This window comes from Oncorhynchus masou, chromosome 12 (assembly GCF_036934945.1).
Source record: "Oncorhynchus masou masou isolate Uvic2021 chromosome 12, UVic_Omas_1.1, whole genome shotgun sequence".
Lineage (NCBI taxonomy): Eukaryota > Metazoa > Chordata > Actinopteri > Salmoniformes > Salmonidae > Oncorhynchus > Oncorhynchus masou.
This window is the reverse complement of record NC_088223.1, coordinates 17,129,900-17,145,168: the sequence shown is the minus strand read 5'-3', so window position 1 is coordinate 17,145,168 and position 15,269 is coordinate 17,129,900. Positions and strand designations below refer to the sequence as shown.

Below are 15,269 nucleotides of genomic sequence, written 5' to 3'. Positions count from 1 at the left end.
TGTTACGTCTCACCATTTGTCCATGTTAAGATTCATTTTCTTTCACCTTGTATTTAATGGATGCAGGAAGTTGAGTCACAGTCAGTTGTTGAATTTGCTCCATATTCAGAACTTTCAGCAGCTCAGTACAGTGTTTGCATCCCAAATGGCACCCTATTCCCTTTAAAGTACACTACTTATAAGGCTCAGGTCAAAAATAGTGCACTATAAAGGGATTAGGTTGCTATTTGTAACTCAACCACTAGCAGAGGAAGTCATGACCAACCAGACAACAGCTCTGAATTCAGCCGCCTCTGTTTCCGATAAGCTCAGATAGATGGGAGCACATGCATAGTGTACTGTCACGCTGGTATAAAGGATTTGGAGACAGGCGCAGGAATACACAATAGGGGTTTTTAATACACCCAAATCAAACACGTATACAAAACACTGGGCTGTACCCAAACAAAAGAGAGAGGATAAACCTTGTTGAACGACACCAGGGGACGATACCCATAATACACAATATATAAAACACGCAGCATAACAGCTGCATCAACGGTTAGGTCCTCACACCACCAACGGACATGGGAACAGTAATCAACAAAACCATGGAAACCAAAGGACACACATATACAAATACTAATCAGTGGGAATAGAGGACAGGTGTGCGTGATGAAGGTTCCTGAGGGATCCGTGACATGTACTGTAGACTCGTATGTACACACACATACCCATGCATCACACACACACACACATACAAAACCTCACATTAAAACCCTCACAACCTCGCATGAGTGCACACAACCATAAATAAACACACACACACACGACAGTTTTCTGGCTAGGTTGTATTGTCATCATGTCTCTAGACAGACAGGCAGGTCATTTATATGGTAAATTCATTGATGTCACCTGAGCTCCTTACGTCTGCATAGCAGTGCTCTGCTCAGGTGATCAAAGAAGATACTGTGTGTGTGTGTGTGTGTGTGTGTGTGTGTGTGTGTGTGTGTGTGTGTGTGTGTGTGTGTGTGTGTGTGTGTGTGTGTGTGTGTGTGTGTGTGTAGTGTAGTGTAGTGTAGCGAGACCAAGAGCGCGAGTGAAGGATTATCTGATTTTGTGGAGATTCATTCCCAGCAATGGGATTTATTTGTTTGTGCGTGTGGGAGTGAACATGTGTGTGTGTGTATGTATATGTGAGAGAGACACAGTGTGTGTGTGCACGTCATTGCGTGCGTGTGTGTCCAATTGAGGAATCGGTCTGTCTCTCAGTCTGACATTGAAGAGAACCCACGGTCAAATTCACCGTTTAATTCCATTTAGTTTCCATTAGAAATATTATTTCACCCTCTGTGACTTCATGACTCCCACACAGTAATGACAAATAAATAACCATGTCTGTTTGCTCATATCCATTCAGACTATCTATACCTAGATACGGTGTTACATTTATTTATTCAGTCAGACACATTGGCTTGGCTGGGGATTTTATCCTCCAAGGCAGCATAGAAACCCCTTGGACCATTTTGACCATAAATCAACCACAGGATTTGTCCAAAATGGCTCCCTACTCTCTCTATAGGAGTAACAGTGGCAGAGCAGTACGGTCAGTTGAAGGAATACAACAAAACAATCTGCTTTATTACATCATCATCGTCTCAAATGACACACTATTTCCCCTTTAGTGCCCTAATAAGTGCACTATATAGAGCGTGTCATTTGGGATGTAGCCATTGACTCAGTGAGTGGATTCTGCAGACGACCAAAGAAAAGAGAGAACTCGTTGGCAGAAGAGAGGGCTGGACAGGTTGATAAAGGAGGGAGAGAGATAGTGGAGGTGATGGAGGGAAAGAGATAGTGGGGGTGATGGAGGGAAAGAGATAATGGGGGTGATGGAGGGAGAGAGATAGTGGGGCAGATGGAGGGAAAGAGATAGTGGGGGTGATGGAGGGAGAGAGATAGTGGGGGTGATGGAGGGAGAGAGATAGTGGGGTGATGGAGGGAGAGAGATAGTGGGGGTGATGGAGGGAGAGAGATAGTGGGGGTGATGGAGGGAGAGAGATGGCGTGGGTGATGGAGGGAGAGAGATGGTGTGAGTGATGGCGGAAGAGAGAGATGGTGTGAGTGATGGAGGGAGAGAGAGATCGTGTGAGTGATGGAGGGAGAGATATGGTGTGAGTGATGGAGGGAGAGATGGTGTGAGTGATGAAGGGAGAGAGATGGTGTGAGTGATGGAGGGAGAGAGAGAGATGGTGTGAGTGATGAAGGGAGAGAGATAGTGGGGATGATGGAGGGAGAGATGGTGTGAGTGATGGAGGGAGAGAGATGGTGTGAGTGATGAAGGGAGAGATGGAGGGAGAGAGATGGTGTGAGTGATGGAGGGAGAGAGATGGTGTGAATGATGGAGGGAGAGAGATGTGTGAGTGATGGAGGGAGAGATATGGTGTGAGTGATGAAGGGAGAGATATGGTGGGGGTGATGAAGGGAGAGATATGGTGTGAGTGATGAAAGGAGAGATGGTGTGAGTGATGAAAGGAGAGATATGGTGTGAGTGATGAAGGGAGAGATATGGTGGGGGTGATGAAAAAAATGGGAGATAGTCGCTCTGATGGAGGGAGGGAGGAGCCATTAAAGGAGAGAGTGGGAGCGAATAGATTTGGGATAAGGAGAGACAGGAGGAGAGTGCGGGTGGGAAAATGAGTCAGGTGTGATCACAGTGACTAAAGCTTCTCTCCTCAACTGACACATCGGGACTCCGAAGTCAGCTGATGAGTTTTAGAGCATGTAGAGAAAGAAACAGTCTTCTGACTGATGAACGGGAAGGCTATAAATCCCATCAATCAGAATAGGAGCTTCAATTTGTGCGTTTCTGTCTGTGTATCTGCTGTGTTCGCCCATGTGTGTGAAAGAGAGCAAGATACACTACATGACCAAAAGTATGTGGACATCTGCTCCTCCAACATCTCTTTCCAAAATCATGGGCATTAATATGGAGTTGGTCCCCCCTTTGCTGCTATAACAGCATCCACTCTTCTGGGAAGGCTTTCCACTAGATGTTGGAACGTTGCTGCTATAACAGCCTCCACTCTTCTGGGAAGGCGTTCCACTAGATGTTGGAACGTTGCTGCTATAACAGCCTCCACTCTTCTGGGAAGGCTTTCCACTAGATGTTGGAACGTTGCTGCTATAACAGCCTCCACTCTTCTGGGAAGGCTTTCCACTAGATGTTGGAACGTTGCTGCTACAACAGCCTCCACTCTTCTGGGAAGGCTTTCCACTAGATGTTGGAACGTTGCTGCTATAACAGCCTCCACTCTTATGGGAAGGCTTTCCACTAGATGTTGGAGCGTTGCTGCTACAACAGCCTCCACTCTTCTGGGAAGGCTTTCCACTAGATGTTGGAACGTTGCTGCTATAACAGCCTCCACTCTTCTGGGAAGGCTTTCCACTAGATGTTGGAACATTGCTGCTATAACAGCATCCACTCTTCTGGGAAGGCTTTCCACTAGATGTTGGAACGTTGCTGCTATATCAGCATCCACTCTTCTGGGAAGGCTTTCCACTAGATGTTGGAACGTTGCTGCTATAACAGCCTCCACTCTTCTGGGAAGGCTTTCCACTAGATGTTGGAACGTTGCTGCTATAACAGCCTCCACTCTTCTGGGAAGGCTTTCCACTAGATGTTGGAACGTTGCTGCTATAACAGCCTCCACTCTTCTGGGAAGGCTTTCCACTAGATGTTGGAACGTTGCTGCTATAACAGCCTCCACTCTTCTGGGAAGGCTTTCCACTAGATGTTGGAACGTTGCTGCTATAACAGCCTCCACTCTTCTGGGAAGGCTTTCCACTAGATGTTGGAACGTTGCTGCTATAACAGCCTCCACTCTTCTGGGAAGGCTTTCCACTAGATGTTGGAACGTTGCTGCTATAACAGCCTCCACTCTTCTGGGAAGGCTTTCCACTAGATGTTGGAACGTTGCTGCTATAACAGCCTCCACTCTTCTGGGAAGGCTTTCCACTAGATGTTGGAACGTTGCTGCTATAACAGCCTCCACTCTTCTGGGAAGGCTTTCCACTAGATGTTGGAACGTTGCTGCTATAACAGCCTCCACTCTTCTGGGAAGGCTTTCCACTAGATGTTGGAACGTTGCTGCTATAACAGCCTCCACTCTTCTGGGAAGGCTTTCCACTAGATGTTGGAACGTTGCTGCTATAACAGCCTCCACTCTTCTGGGAAGGCTTTCCACTAGATGTTGGAACGTTGCTGCTATAACAGCCTCCACTCTTCTCGGAAGGCTTTCCACTAGATGTTGGAACGTTGCTGCTATAACAGCCTCCACTCTTCTGGGAAGGCTTTCCACTAGATGTTGGAACGTTGCTGCTATAACAGCCTCCACTCTTCTGGGAAGGCTTTCCACTAGATGTTGGAACATTGCTGCGGGGACTTGCTTTCATTCAACCACAAGACCAGTAGTGAGGTTGGGCACTGATGTTAGGCGATTGGGCCTGTCTTGCAGTCGCCGTTCCAATTCATACCAAAGGTGTTTGATTGGGTTGAGGTCAGGGCTCTGTGCAGGCCAGTCAAGTTCTTCCACACTGATCTTGACAAACCATTTCTGTATGGACCTCGCTTTGTGCACAGAGGCATTGTCATGCTGAAACAGGAAAGGGCCTTCCCCAAACTGTTGCCATGTTGAAAGTCACTGAGCTCTTCTGTAAGGCCATTCTACTTCCAATGTTTGTCTATGGAGATTGCATGGCTGTGTCCTGGATTTTATCCACCTGTCATATGTAGTGTACATAGAGCCGCTGAAGTGTGTGATGTATTCAGCTACAGTGCTGTGAAAAGGTATTTCCCCCCCTTTCTAATTCTCTATGTTTACAGCAAAGAGATGGTGGAGGTGACCCTCTCAGTCCGAGGGCTTCTGAATGACCATGAAGAAATAGGCTTTAACTGGAGCAATCAGAATTCTGGGGGTGAATGTCCCTAACAGTGCTAAGTGCCTTCATCACTAACTGGTGAATGAGTCCAGCATTACTGCACTGTGCTGGACTAGTCAGGGGTGGTTTTGATAGGGATGCCTTCAGCATTGACAATGATGATTTCTTGAACCCCATATTGCATGTTTTTGAAACTAAATGTTATCAAATCTTCAACCAAAACCTAATATTAGACCAAGGGAACCTGAGGGAACAAATAACACGATCACATACTTATTTCATAAACAAAGTTACGCAACACCCAATAGGGTTATAGGGTTATTGGGTTATAGGGTTATATGGTTATAGGGTTATAGGGTTATAGGGTTATTGGGTTATAGGGTTATAGGGTTATAGGGTTATATGGTTATAGGGTTATAGGGTTATAGGGTTATTGGGTTATAGGGTTATAGGGTTATAGGGTTATATGGTTATAGGGTTATATGGTTATAGGGTTATATGGTTATAGGGTTATAGGGTTATTGGGTTATAGGGTTATTGGGTTATAGGGTTATAGGGTTATAGGGTTATAGGGTTATATGGTTATAGGGTTATAGGGTTATTGGGTTATAGGGTTATAGGGTTATAGGGTTATAGGGTTATAGGGTTATATGGTTATAGGGTTATTGGGTTATTGGGTTATAGGGTTATAGGGTTATAGGGTTATAGGGTTATTGGGTTATAGGGTTATAGGGTTATAGGGTTATAGGGTTATAGGGTTATATGGTTATAGGGTTATAGGGTTATTGGGTTATAGGGTTATAGGGTTAGCCTGAGTTAAGAAATAACAACACATTTTCTTTATCGTAAATGGGCTTTTGGGTGAATATTGCAAAAAATAGATAGAATCATAAAAGGGGCAAATACATTTTCACGGCACTGTAAATATAATTTATGATAAATGTAAGTTAGCTCAATATATAATGGTTTGCTATCAAAACACATCATATGTTGAGCTGTCAAAATACATGATATATTGAGCTGTCAAAACACATGATATATTGAGCTATCAGAATATAAATGATGCCTGGGAGTGTGTGTGTTTTTGGGAATCTATCAGTGTGTGAGGTGGGAATATTCAGCTCTTTAGAGAATGCATGAAGAGGTTTACTGGTAGAATTTGAAATGTAACTTGGACTGGATGAGGAAATGACCACACAGTAGTCAGACCAAGAAATATTCTACTCTCTAAACTACAGACATGTCATGGGGTGTTTTCAGGCAGTTCATCTGAACTCTGACCTGGTCAAACATTTCCTGTACTATGGATGCTCTAGAAGAACTGAGATTTTGTCTAGCTCCCAAATGGCACCCTGTTTCCAGCATACAGGACATTATGGGCCCTAGTCAAATGTAGTGCACTGTGTAGGGAAAGGGGTGCCATTTGGGATGCAGAGAGTGTGTTATGACCCTGACCAACATCAGTCTAGCCCGCAAGCTCATACCTCAGCTGTGTGTGTGTGTGTCATACCTCGACGGAGGGAACCTCAGGGCTTTAGGACGTGTATTTTATAGTAAGTGTTTGGCACGTATATTCCTGCTCAACTCTAGTCATTGAAATATACCGACGACATGTCAAGGAGGTAAAATAAGCCCTGGGGTGGGAGTGAGTAATAATCCCCACCACCCACTTACTCTTGACGTACACACACACACACACACACACACACACACACACACACAGACCGTCACCAGTCAAGATTAAAAGAGCATTAGAAGCTCAAGATTCTGATTCCAGAATTCAAAATTCCCATTCTGGAGTGTAGTGTTTCTCATGCTGGATCTCAGACAGTCTTCTCTCAGGCCAGTGCCTGTGGGTAAAGTGAAGTGCTGATTAACAACTGAACAGTCATTCACTACTTCCTCCATCTATCCCACTGGTCAACAACTCTAGTCATGAAGAGAGGCTATCTGTCCCACTGGTCAACAACTCTAGTCATGAGGAGAGGCCATCTGTCCCACTGGTCAACAACTCTAGTCATGAAGAGAGGCCATCTGTCCCACTGGTCAACAACTCTAGTCATGAGGAGAGGCCATCTGTCCCACTGGTCAACAACTCCAGAGGCATGAGGAGAGGCTATCTGTCCCACTGGTCAACAACTCTAGTCATGAAGAGAGGCCATCTGTCCCACTGGTCAACAACTCTAGTCATGAGGAGAGGCCATCTGTCCCACTGGTCAACAACTCTAGTCATGAAGAGAGGTCATCTGTCCCACTGGTCAACAACTCTAGTCATGAGGAGAGGTCATCTGTCCCACTGGTCAACAACTCTAGTCATGAAGAGAGGCCATCTGTCCCACTGGTCAACAACTCTAGTCATGAGGAGAGGTCATCTGTCCCATTGGTCAACAACTCTAGTCATGAGGAGAGGCCATCTGTCCCACTGGTCAACAACTCTAGTCATGAGGAGAGGTCATCTGTCCCACTGGTCAACAACTCTAGTCATGAGGAGAGGCCATCTGTCCCACTGGTCAACAACTCCAGAGGCATGAGGAGAGGACATCTGTCCCACTGGTCAACAACTCTAGTCATGAAGAGAGGCCATCTGTCCCACTGGTCAACAACTCCAGAGGCATGAGGAGAGGCCATCTGTCCCACTGGTCAACAACTCTAATCATGAGGAGAGGCCATCTGTCCCACTGGTCAACAACTCCAGAGGCATGAGGAGAGGCCATCTGTCCCACTGGTCAACAACTCTAGTCACGAGGAGAGGCCATCTGTCCCATTGGTCAACAACTCTAGTCATGAGGAGAGGCTATCTGTCCCACTGGTCAACAACTCTAGTCATGAGGAGAGGCCATCTGTCCCACTGGTCAACAACTCTAGTCATGAGGAGAGGCCATCTGTCCCACTGGTCAACAACTCTAGTCATGAGGAGAGTGTTTCCAGCATTCCCACTATCTGAACCTGGCATTGTGAACTTCCAGAGAGTGTTGTGCCTAAAGCTGTTCCTTTGGCAGAGAGGAATGATAGCCCTCTTAAAACCACTGTGGTAAACATATAAATGAAATGACTCCCCCTCCTCCCTCCCTCCCTCCCTGCAGGGGGAATTAGACTAGTATGTTGTGGATATCTTACTGGTTATTGTAATAGGAGTGTTAAGATAATGATGCCTAAATGACTGTTTAGTGACACAATCATATTGTATTCATCTCCAGATGTTATGACAACCGGAGGGAGGGAGAGCGAGAAAGAGAGATGGAGAGAGGGGGATGGGTGGGGGTGGGGGTGGGTTGAATCCCTTTGTAGATTCAGGTTTTAGTATCTGAGTTATTAAGTTGTGGTTCAGAAAATAAGCTCCTCAGATGGTCTGACTTATGTTTCTATATGATAGATGTGTGTGTGTGTGTGTGTGTGTGTGTGTGTGTGTGTGTGTGTGTGTGTGTGTGTGTGTGTGTGTGTGTGTGTGTGTGTGTGTGTGTGTGTGAGTGAAGGGGGTGTGTGTGTGTGTGTGTGTGTGTGTGTGTGTGTGTGTGTGAGAGAGAGAGAGAACAGGCCAGATGATGGTCTGGGGAACAGAATGGAGAATGACATGGCTAACACGTCTCTGTGTGGCGCAGTTCATTTATTCAGACAATCTTCTTTCCAGGCCCATATGCAAATGAGATGAATTGAGAGAGGATGACAAGCATATAGACAGGCGACACACACACACACCTTAATTCACACATATATATATATATATATACACTGCTCAAAGAAATAAAGGGAACACTAAAATATCACATCCTAGATCTGAATGAATGAAATATTCTTATTAAATACTTTTTTTCTTTACATAGTTGAATGTGCTGACAACAGAATCACACAAAAATTATCAATGGAAATCAAATTTATCAACCCATGGAGGTCTGGATTTGGAGTCACACTCAAAATTAAAGTGGAAAACCACACTACAGGCTGATCCATCTTTGATGTAATGTCCTTAAAACAAGTCAAAATGAGTCTCAGTAGTGTGTGTGGCCTCCACGTGCCTGTATGTCCTCCCTACAACGCCTGGGCATGCTCCTGATGAGGTGGAGGATGGTCTCCTGAGGGATCTCCTCCCAGACCTGGACTAAAGCATCCGCCAACTCCTGGACAGTCTGTGGTGCAACGTGGCGTTGGTGGATGGATCGAGACATGATGTCCCAGATGTGCTCAATTGAATTCAGGTCTGGGGAATGGGCGGGCCAGTCCATAGCATCAATGCCTTCCTCTTGCAGGAACTGCTGACACACTCGAGCCACATGAGGTCTAGCATTGTCTTGCATTAGGAGGAACCCAGGGCCAACCGCACCAGCATATGGTCTCACAAGGGGTCTGAGGATCTCATCTCGGGACCTAATGGCAGTCAGGCTACCTCTGGCGAGCAAATGGAGGGCTGTGCGGCCCCCCAAAGAAATGCCACCCCACACCATGACTGATCCACCGCCAAACCGGTCATGCTGGAGGATGTTGCAGGCAGCAGAACGTTCTCCATGGTGTCTCCAGACTGTCACGTCTGTCATGTGCTCAGTGTGAACCTGCTTTCATCTGTGAAGAGCACAGGGCGCCAGTGGCGAATTTGCCAATCTTGGTGTTCTCTGGCAAATGCCAAACGTCCTGCACGGTGTTGGACTGTAAGCACAACCCTCACCTGTGGACGTCGGGCCCTCATTCCACCCTCATGGAGTCTGTTTCTGACCGTTTGAGCAGACACATGCACATTTGTGGCCTGCTGGAGGTCATTTTGCAGGGCTCTGGCAGTGCTCCTCCTGCTCCTCCTTGCACAAAGGCGGAGGTAGCGGTCCTGCTGCTGGGTTGTTGCCCTCCTACGGCCTCCTCCACGTCTCCTGATGTACTGGCCTGTCTCCTGGTAGTGCCTCCATGCTCTGGACACTACGCTGACAGACACAGCAAACCTTCTTGCCACAGCTTGCATTGATGTGCCATCCTGGATGAGCTGCACTACCTGAGCCAATTGTGTGGGTTGTAGACTCCGTCTCATGCTACCACTAGAGTGAAAGCACCGCCAGCATTCAAAAGTGACCAAAACATCAGCCAGGAAGCATAGGAACTGAGAAGTGGTCTGTGGTCCTCACCTGCAGAACCACTCCTTTATTGGGGTTGTCTTGCTAATTGCCTATAATTTCAACCTGTTGTCTATTCCATTTGCACAACAGCATGTGAAATTTATTGTCAATCAGTGTTGCTTCCTAAGTGGACAGTTTGATTTTAAGAAGTGTGATTGACTTGGAGTTACATTGTGTCGTTTAAGTGTTCCCTTTATTGCTTTGAGCAGTGTATATATATATATATATATATATGTACTAATATATACTGTGTATACATACACACACACCTTATTACACATACAACTCAATTCACACACACATATATATATATATACAGTGGGGCAAAAAAGTATTTAGTCAGCCACCAATTGTGCAAGTTCTCCCACTTAAAGATGAGAGGCCTGTAATTTTCATCATAGCTACACTTCAACTATGACAGACAAAATGAGGGGGGAAAATCCAGAAAATCACATTGTAGGATTTTTTATGAATTTATTTGCAAATTATGATAGAAAATAAGTATTTGGTCAATAACAAAAGTTTATCTCAATACTTTGTTATACACCCTTTGTCGGCAATGACAGTGTTTTCTGTAAGTCTTCACAAGGTTTTCACACACTGTTGCTGGTATTTTGGCCAATTCCTCCATGCAGATCTCCTCTAGAGCAGTGATGTTTTGGGGCTGGTGCTGGGCAACATGGACTTTCAACTCCCTCCAAAGATTTTCTATGGGGTTGAGATCTGGAGACTGACTAGGCCACACCAGGACCTTGAAATGCTTCTTACGAAGCCACTCCTTCGTTGCCGGGGCGGTGTGTTTGGGATCATTGTCATGCTGAAAGACCAGCCACGTTTCATCTTCAATGCCCTTGCTGATGGAAGGAGGTTTTCACTCAAAATCTCACGATACATGGCCCCATTCATTCTTTCCTTTACACAGATCAGTCGTCCTGGTCCCTTTGCAGAAAAACAGCCCCAAAGCATGATGTTTCCACCCCCATGCTTCACAGTAGGTATGGTGTTCTTTGGATGCAACTCAGCATTCTTTGTCCTCCAAACACGACGAGTTGAGTTTTACCAAAAAGTTATATTTTGGTTTCATCTGACCATATGACATTCTCCCAATCTTCTTCTGGATCATCCAAATGCTCTCTAGCAAACTTCAGACGGGCTTGGACATGTACTTGCTTAAGCAGGGGGACACGTCTGGCACTGCAGGATTTGTGTCCCTGGCGGCGTAGTGTGTTACTGATGGTAGGCTTTGTTACTTTGGTCCCAGCTCTCTGCAGGTCATTCACTAGGTCCCCCCGTGTGGTTCTGGGATTTTTGCTCACCGTTCTTGTGATAATTTTGACCCCACGGGGTGAGATCTTGCATGGAGCCCCAGATCGAGGGAGATTATCAGTGGTCTTGTATGTTTTCCATTTCCTAATAATTGCTCCCACAGTTGATTTCTTCAAACCAAGCTGCTTACCTATTGCAGATTCAGTCTTCCCAGCCTGGTGCAGGTCTACAATTTTGTTTCTGGTGTCCTTTGACAGCTCTTTGGTCTTGGCCATAGTGGAGTTTGGAGTGTGACTGTTTGAGGTTGTGGACAGGTGTCTTTTATACTGATAACAAGTTCAAACAGGTGCCATTAACTTCTTGATACTACCCATCCCGTATCCGGGATCGTGAATACTCACTTTTGTTGCCAGTGGTTTAGACATTAATGGCTGTGTGTTGAGTTATTTTGAGGGGACAGCAAATTTACACTGTTATACAAGCTGTACACTCACTACTTTACATTGTAGCAAAGTGTCATTTCTTCAGTGTTGTCACATGAAAATATATATTCAAATATTTACAAAAATGTGAGGGGTGTACTCACTTTTGTGATATACTGTGTATATATATATACTGTGTATACACACACGCATCTCATGGGATATTACTATTTGAAACACAAACACAGCATAGTTCCCTTGGGGTTAACCATGACGATTAGAGCTTATAAGATAAGCTGTCCTCTCTTCCCATTGAACCGAATGGCTCCTCTCTCCATTGTGTTCTGTAATGGGGGTAACCATGACGATTCGAACCTGTAAGATAAGCAGTCCTCTCTTTCCATTGAAGCGAATGGCTCCTCTCTCCATTGTGTTCTGTAATGGGGGTAACCATGACAATTAGAGCCTATATGATAAGCAGTCCTCTTGTCCCATTGAAGTGAATGGCTCCTCTCTCCATTGTGCGTGTGTGTTTGCACCGTGTGTTTGTGTGCATCGTGTGTGTGTTTGTTTGTGCATCGTGTGTTTGTTTGTGTGCACCGTGTGTGTGTTTGTTTGTGTGCACCGTGTGTGTGTTTGTGTGCACTGTGTTTGTGTGCACCGTGTGTGTGTTTGTTTGTGTGCACCGTGTGTGTGTTTGTGTGCACTGTGTGTGTGTTTGTGTGCACCGTGTGTGTGTTTGTGTGCACCGTGTGTGTTTTTGTGTGCACCGTGTGTGTGTTTGTTTGCACCGTGTGTGTGTTTGTGTGCATCGTGTGTGTGTTTGTTTGTGTGCACCGTGTGTGTGTTTGTGTGCACCGTGTGTGTGTTTGTGTGCACCGTGTGTGTGTGTTTGTGTGCACCGTGTGTGTGTTTGTTTGCACCGTGTGTGTGTTTGTGTGCATCGTGTGTGTGTTTGTTTGTGTGCATCGTGTGTGTGTGTTTGTGTGCATCGTGTGTGTGTTTATTTGTGTGCACCGTGTGTGTGTTTGTGTGCATCGTGTGTGTGTATATTTGTGTGCACCGTGTGTGTGTGTGTTTGTTTGTGTGCACCGTGTGTGTGTTTGTGTGCATCGCGTGTGTGTATATTTGTGTGCACCGTGTGTGTGTGTGTTTGCTTGTGTGCACCGTTTGTGTGTTTGTGTGCATCGTTTGTGTGTATCGTGTGTGTGTTTGTGTGCATCGTGTGTGTGTTTGTTTGTGTGCACCGTGTTTGTGTTTGTGTGCACCGTGTTTGTGTTTGTGTGCATCGTGTGTGTGTTCATTTGTGTGCATCGTGTGTGTTTTTAATTTGTGTGCATCGTGTGTTTGTTTATTTGTGTGCACCGTGTGTGTGTTTGTGTGCATCGTGTGTTTGTTTATTTGTGTGCACCGTGTGTGTGTTTGTGTGCATCGTGTGTGTGTTTATTTGTGTGCACCGTGTGTGTGTTTGTGTGCATCGTGTGTGTGTTTATTAGTGTGCATCGTGTGTGTGTGTTTGTGTGCACCGTGTGTGTGTTTGTGTGCATTGTGTGTGTGTTTATTAGTGTGCATCGTATGTGTGTTTGTGTGCACCGTGTGTGTGTTTGTGTGCACCGTGTGTGTGTTTGTGTGCATCGTGTGTGTGTTTATTTGTGTGCACCGTGTGTGTGTTTGTGTGCATCGTGTGTGTGTTTATTAGTGTGCATCGTGTGTGTGTTTGTGTGCACCGTGTGTGTGTTTGTGTGCATTGTGTGTGTGTTTATTAGTGTGCATCGTATGTGTGTTTGTGTGCACCGTGTGTTTGTTTGTGTGCACCGTGTGTTTGTTTGTTTGTGTGCACCGTGTGTGTGTTTGTGTGCACCGTGTGTGTGTTTGTGTGCACCGTGTGTGTGTGTGTGTGCACCGTGTGTGTGTTTGTGTGCATTGTGTGTGTGTTTATTAGTGTGCATCGTATGTGTGTTTGTGTGCACCGTGTGTTTGTTTGTGTGCACCGTGTGTTTGTTTGTTTTTGTGCACCGTGTGTGTGTTTATTAGTGTGCATCGTATGTGTGTTTGTGTGCACCGTGTGTGTGTTTGTGTGCACCATGTGTGTGTTTGTGTGCACCGTGTGTTTGTTTGTGTGTACCGTGTGTGTGTTTGTGTGTACCGTGTGTGTGTTTGTGTGCACCGTGTGTGTGTTTGTGTGCACCGTGTGTTTGTTTGTGTGTACCGTGTGTTTGTTTGTGTGCACCGTGTGCCTATGTGTGTGTGTTTTGTGTTTGTTCGTGTGCACCGTGTGTGTGTTTGTTTGTGTGTGTGTTTTGTGTTTGTGCACCGTGTATGTGTGTGTGTGTTTGTCTGCACCGTGTATGTGTGCATGTTTGTTTGTGTGCATGTGTGTGTGTATGTATGTATGCGTGTGTGTCCTAACCAAAACCCCTAAAGTCGATTGACGCGGCCACGCTAATTAACATAATCCCAAAATCCACAACAAAATCAGTCTATTTAAACTAGAAGTATCTGCGTCTCAATCCGCTATGTCGCCCTTCGGCATCTGCGTTGCTAAGTGGCAAATCTACCCCAGTGTTTGTCAGACCAGAAGACATCCTGAAAATCAGTCTTCTCACAAACATGTCTGGAGCGTCTGAACGGTTTGGGCTGCACTCTATGTAAAGATGAGACTCTCACACTTTTTAGTGAAATAAATCATTGATACCTACAAGGCTCCTAAAATTCCAAATCAAATAGAAAATGATCCATGTTATGACCATGTTAAAACAGGAGTTATGGTTTAATCAGCAGCAGATTTATCATGAAGATGCCATGTTATTATTCAATTCAAACTATAATATCTAAACAATACGCTCTCTCTCTCTGTGTGGCTCCCCCTCTATTCTCTCTCTTCTCTCTCTCTCTGTGTTCCCCCCCTCTGTTCTCTCTCTCTGTGTGGCCCCACCTCTGTTCACTCTCTCTGTGTGGCCCCACCTCTGTTCACTCTCTCTGTGTGGCCCCCCCCTCTGTTCACTCTCTCTGTGTGGCCCCCCCTCTGTTCACTCTCTCTGTGTGGCCCCCCCTCTGTTCTCTCTCTCTGTGTGGCCCCACCTCTGTTCACTCTCTCTGTGTGGCCCCCCCTCTGTTCACTCTCTCTGTGTGGCTCCCCCTCTATTCTCTCTCTTCTCTCTCTCTCTGTGTGCCCCCCCTCTGTTCTCTCTCTCTGTGTGGCCCCCCCTCTGTTCTCTCTCTCTGTGTGGCCCCACCTCTGTTCACTCTCTCTGTGTGGCCCCCCCTCTGTTCACTCTCTCTGTGTGGCCCCCCTCTGTTCTCTCTCTCTGTGTGGCCCCCTCTGTTCTCCCTCTTCTCTCTCTCTCTGTCTGCCCCCCCCTCTGTTCTCCATCTTCTCTCTCTCTCTCTCTCTCTCTCTCTCTCTCTCTGTATGCCCCCTCTGTTCTCCATCTTCTCTCTCTCTGTATGCCCCCTCTGTTCTCCATCTTCTCTCTCTCTGTATGCCCCCTCTGTTCTCCATCTTCTCTCTCTCTGTATGCCCCCTCAGTTCTCCATCTTCTCTCTCTGTCTCCCCCCCTCTGTTCTC

The 15,269-nt window shown here is 46.0% G+C and overlaps 1 protein-coding gene across 1 annotated transcript in view; it reads left to right on the top strand.

The window, feature by feature from the left end:
- The window catches only part of LOC135549039 (raftlin-like), a 67,270-nt gene that overhangs the window by 13,998 nt on the left and 38,003 nt on the right, over positions 1-15,269 (top strand). The window lies entirely within an intron of this gene.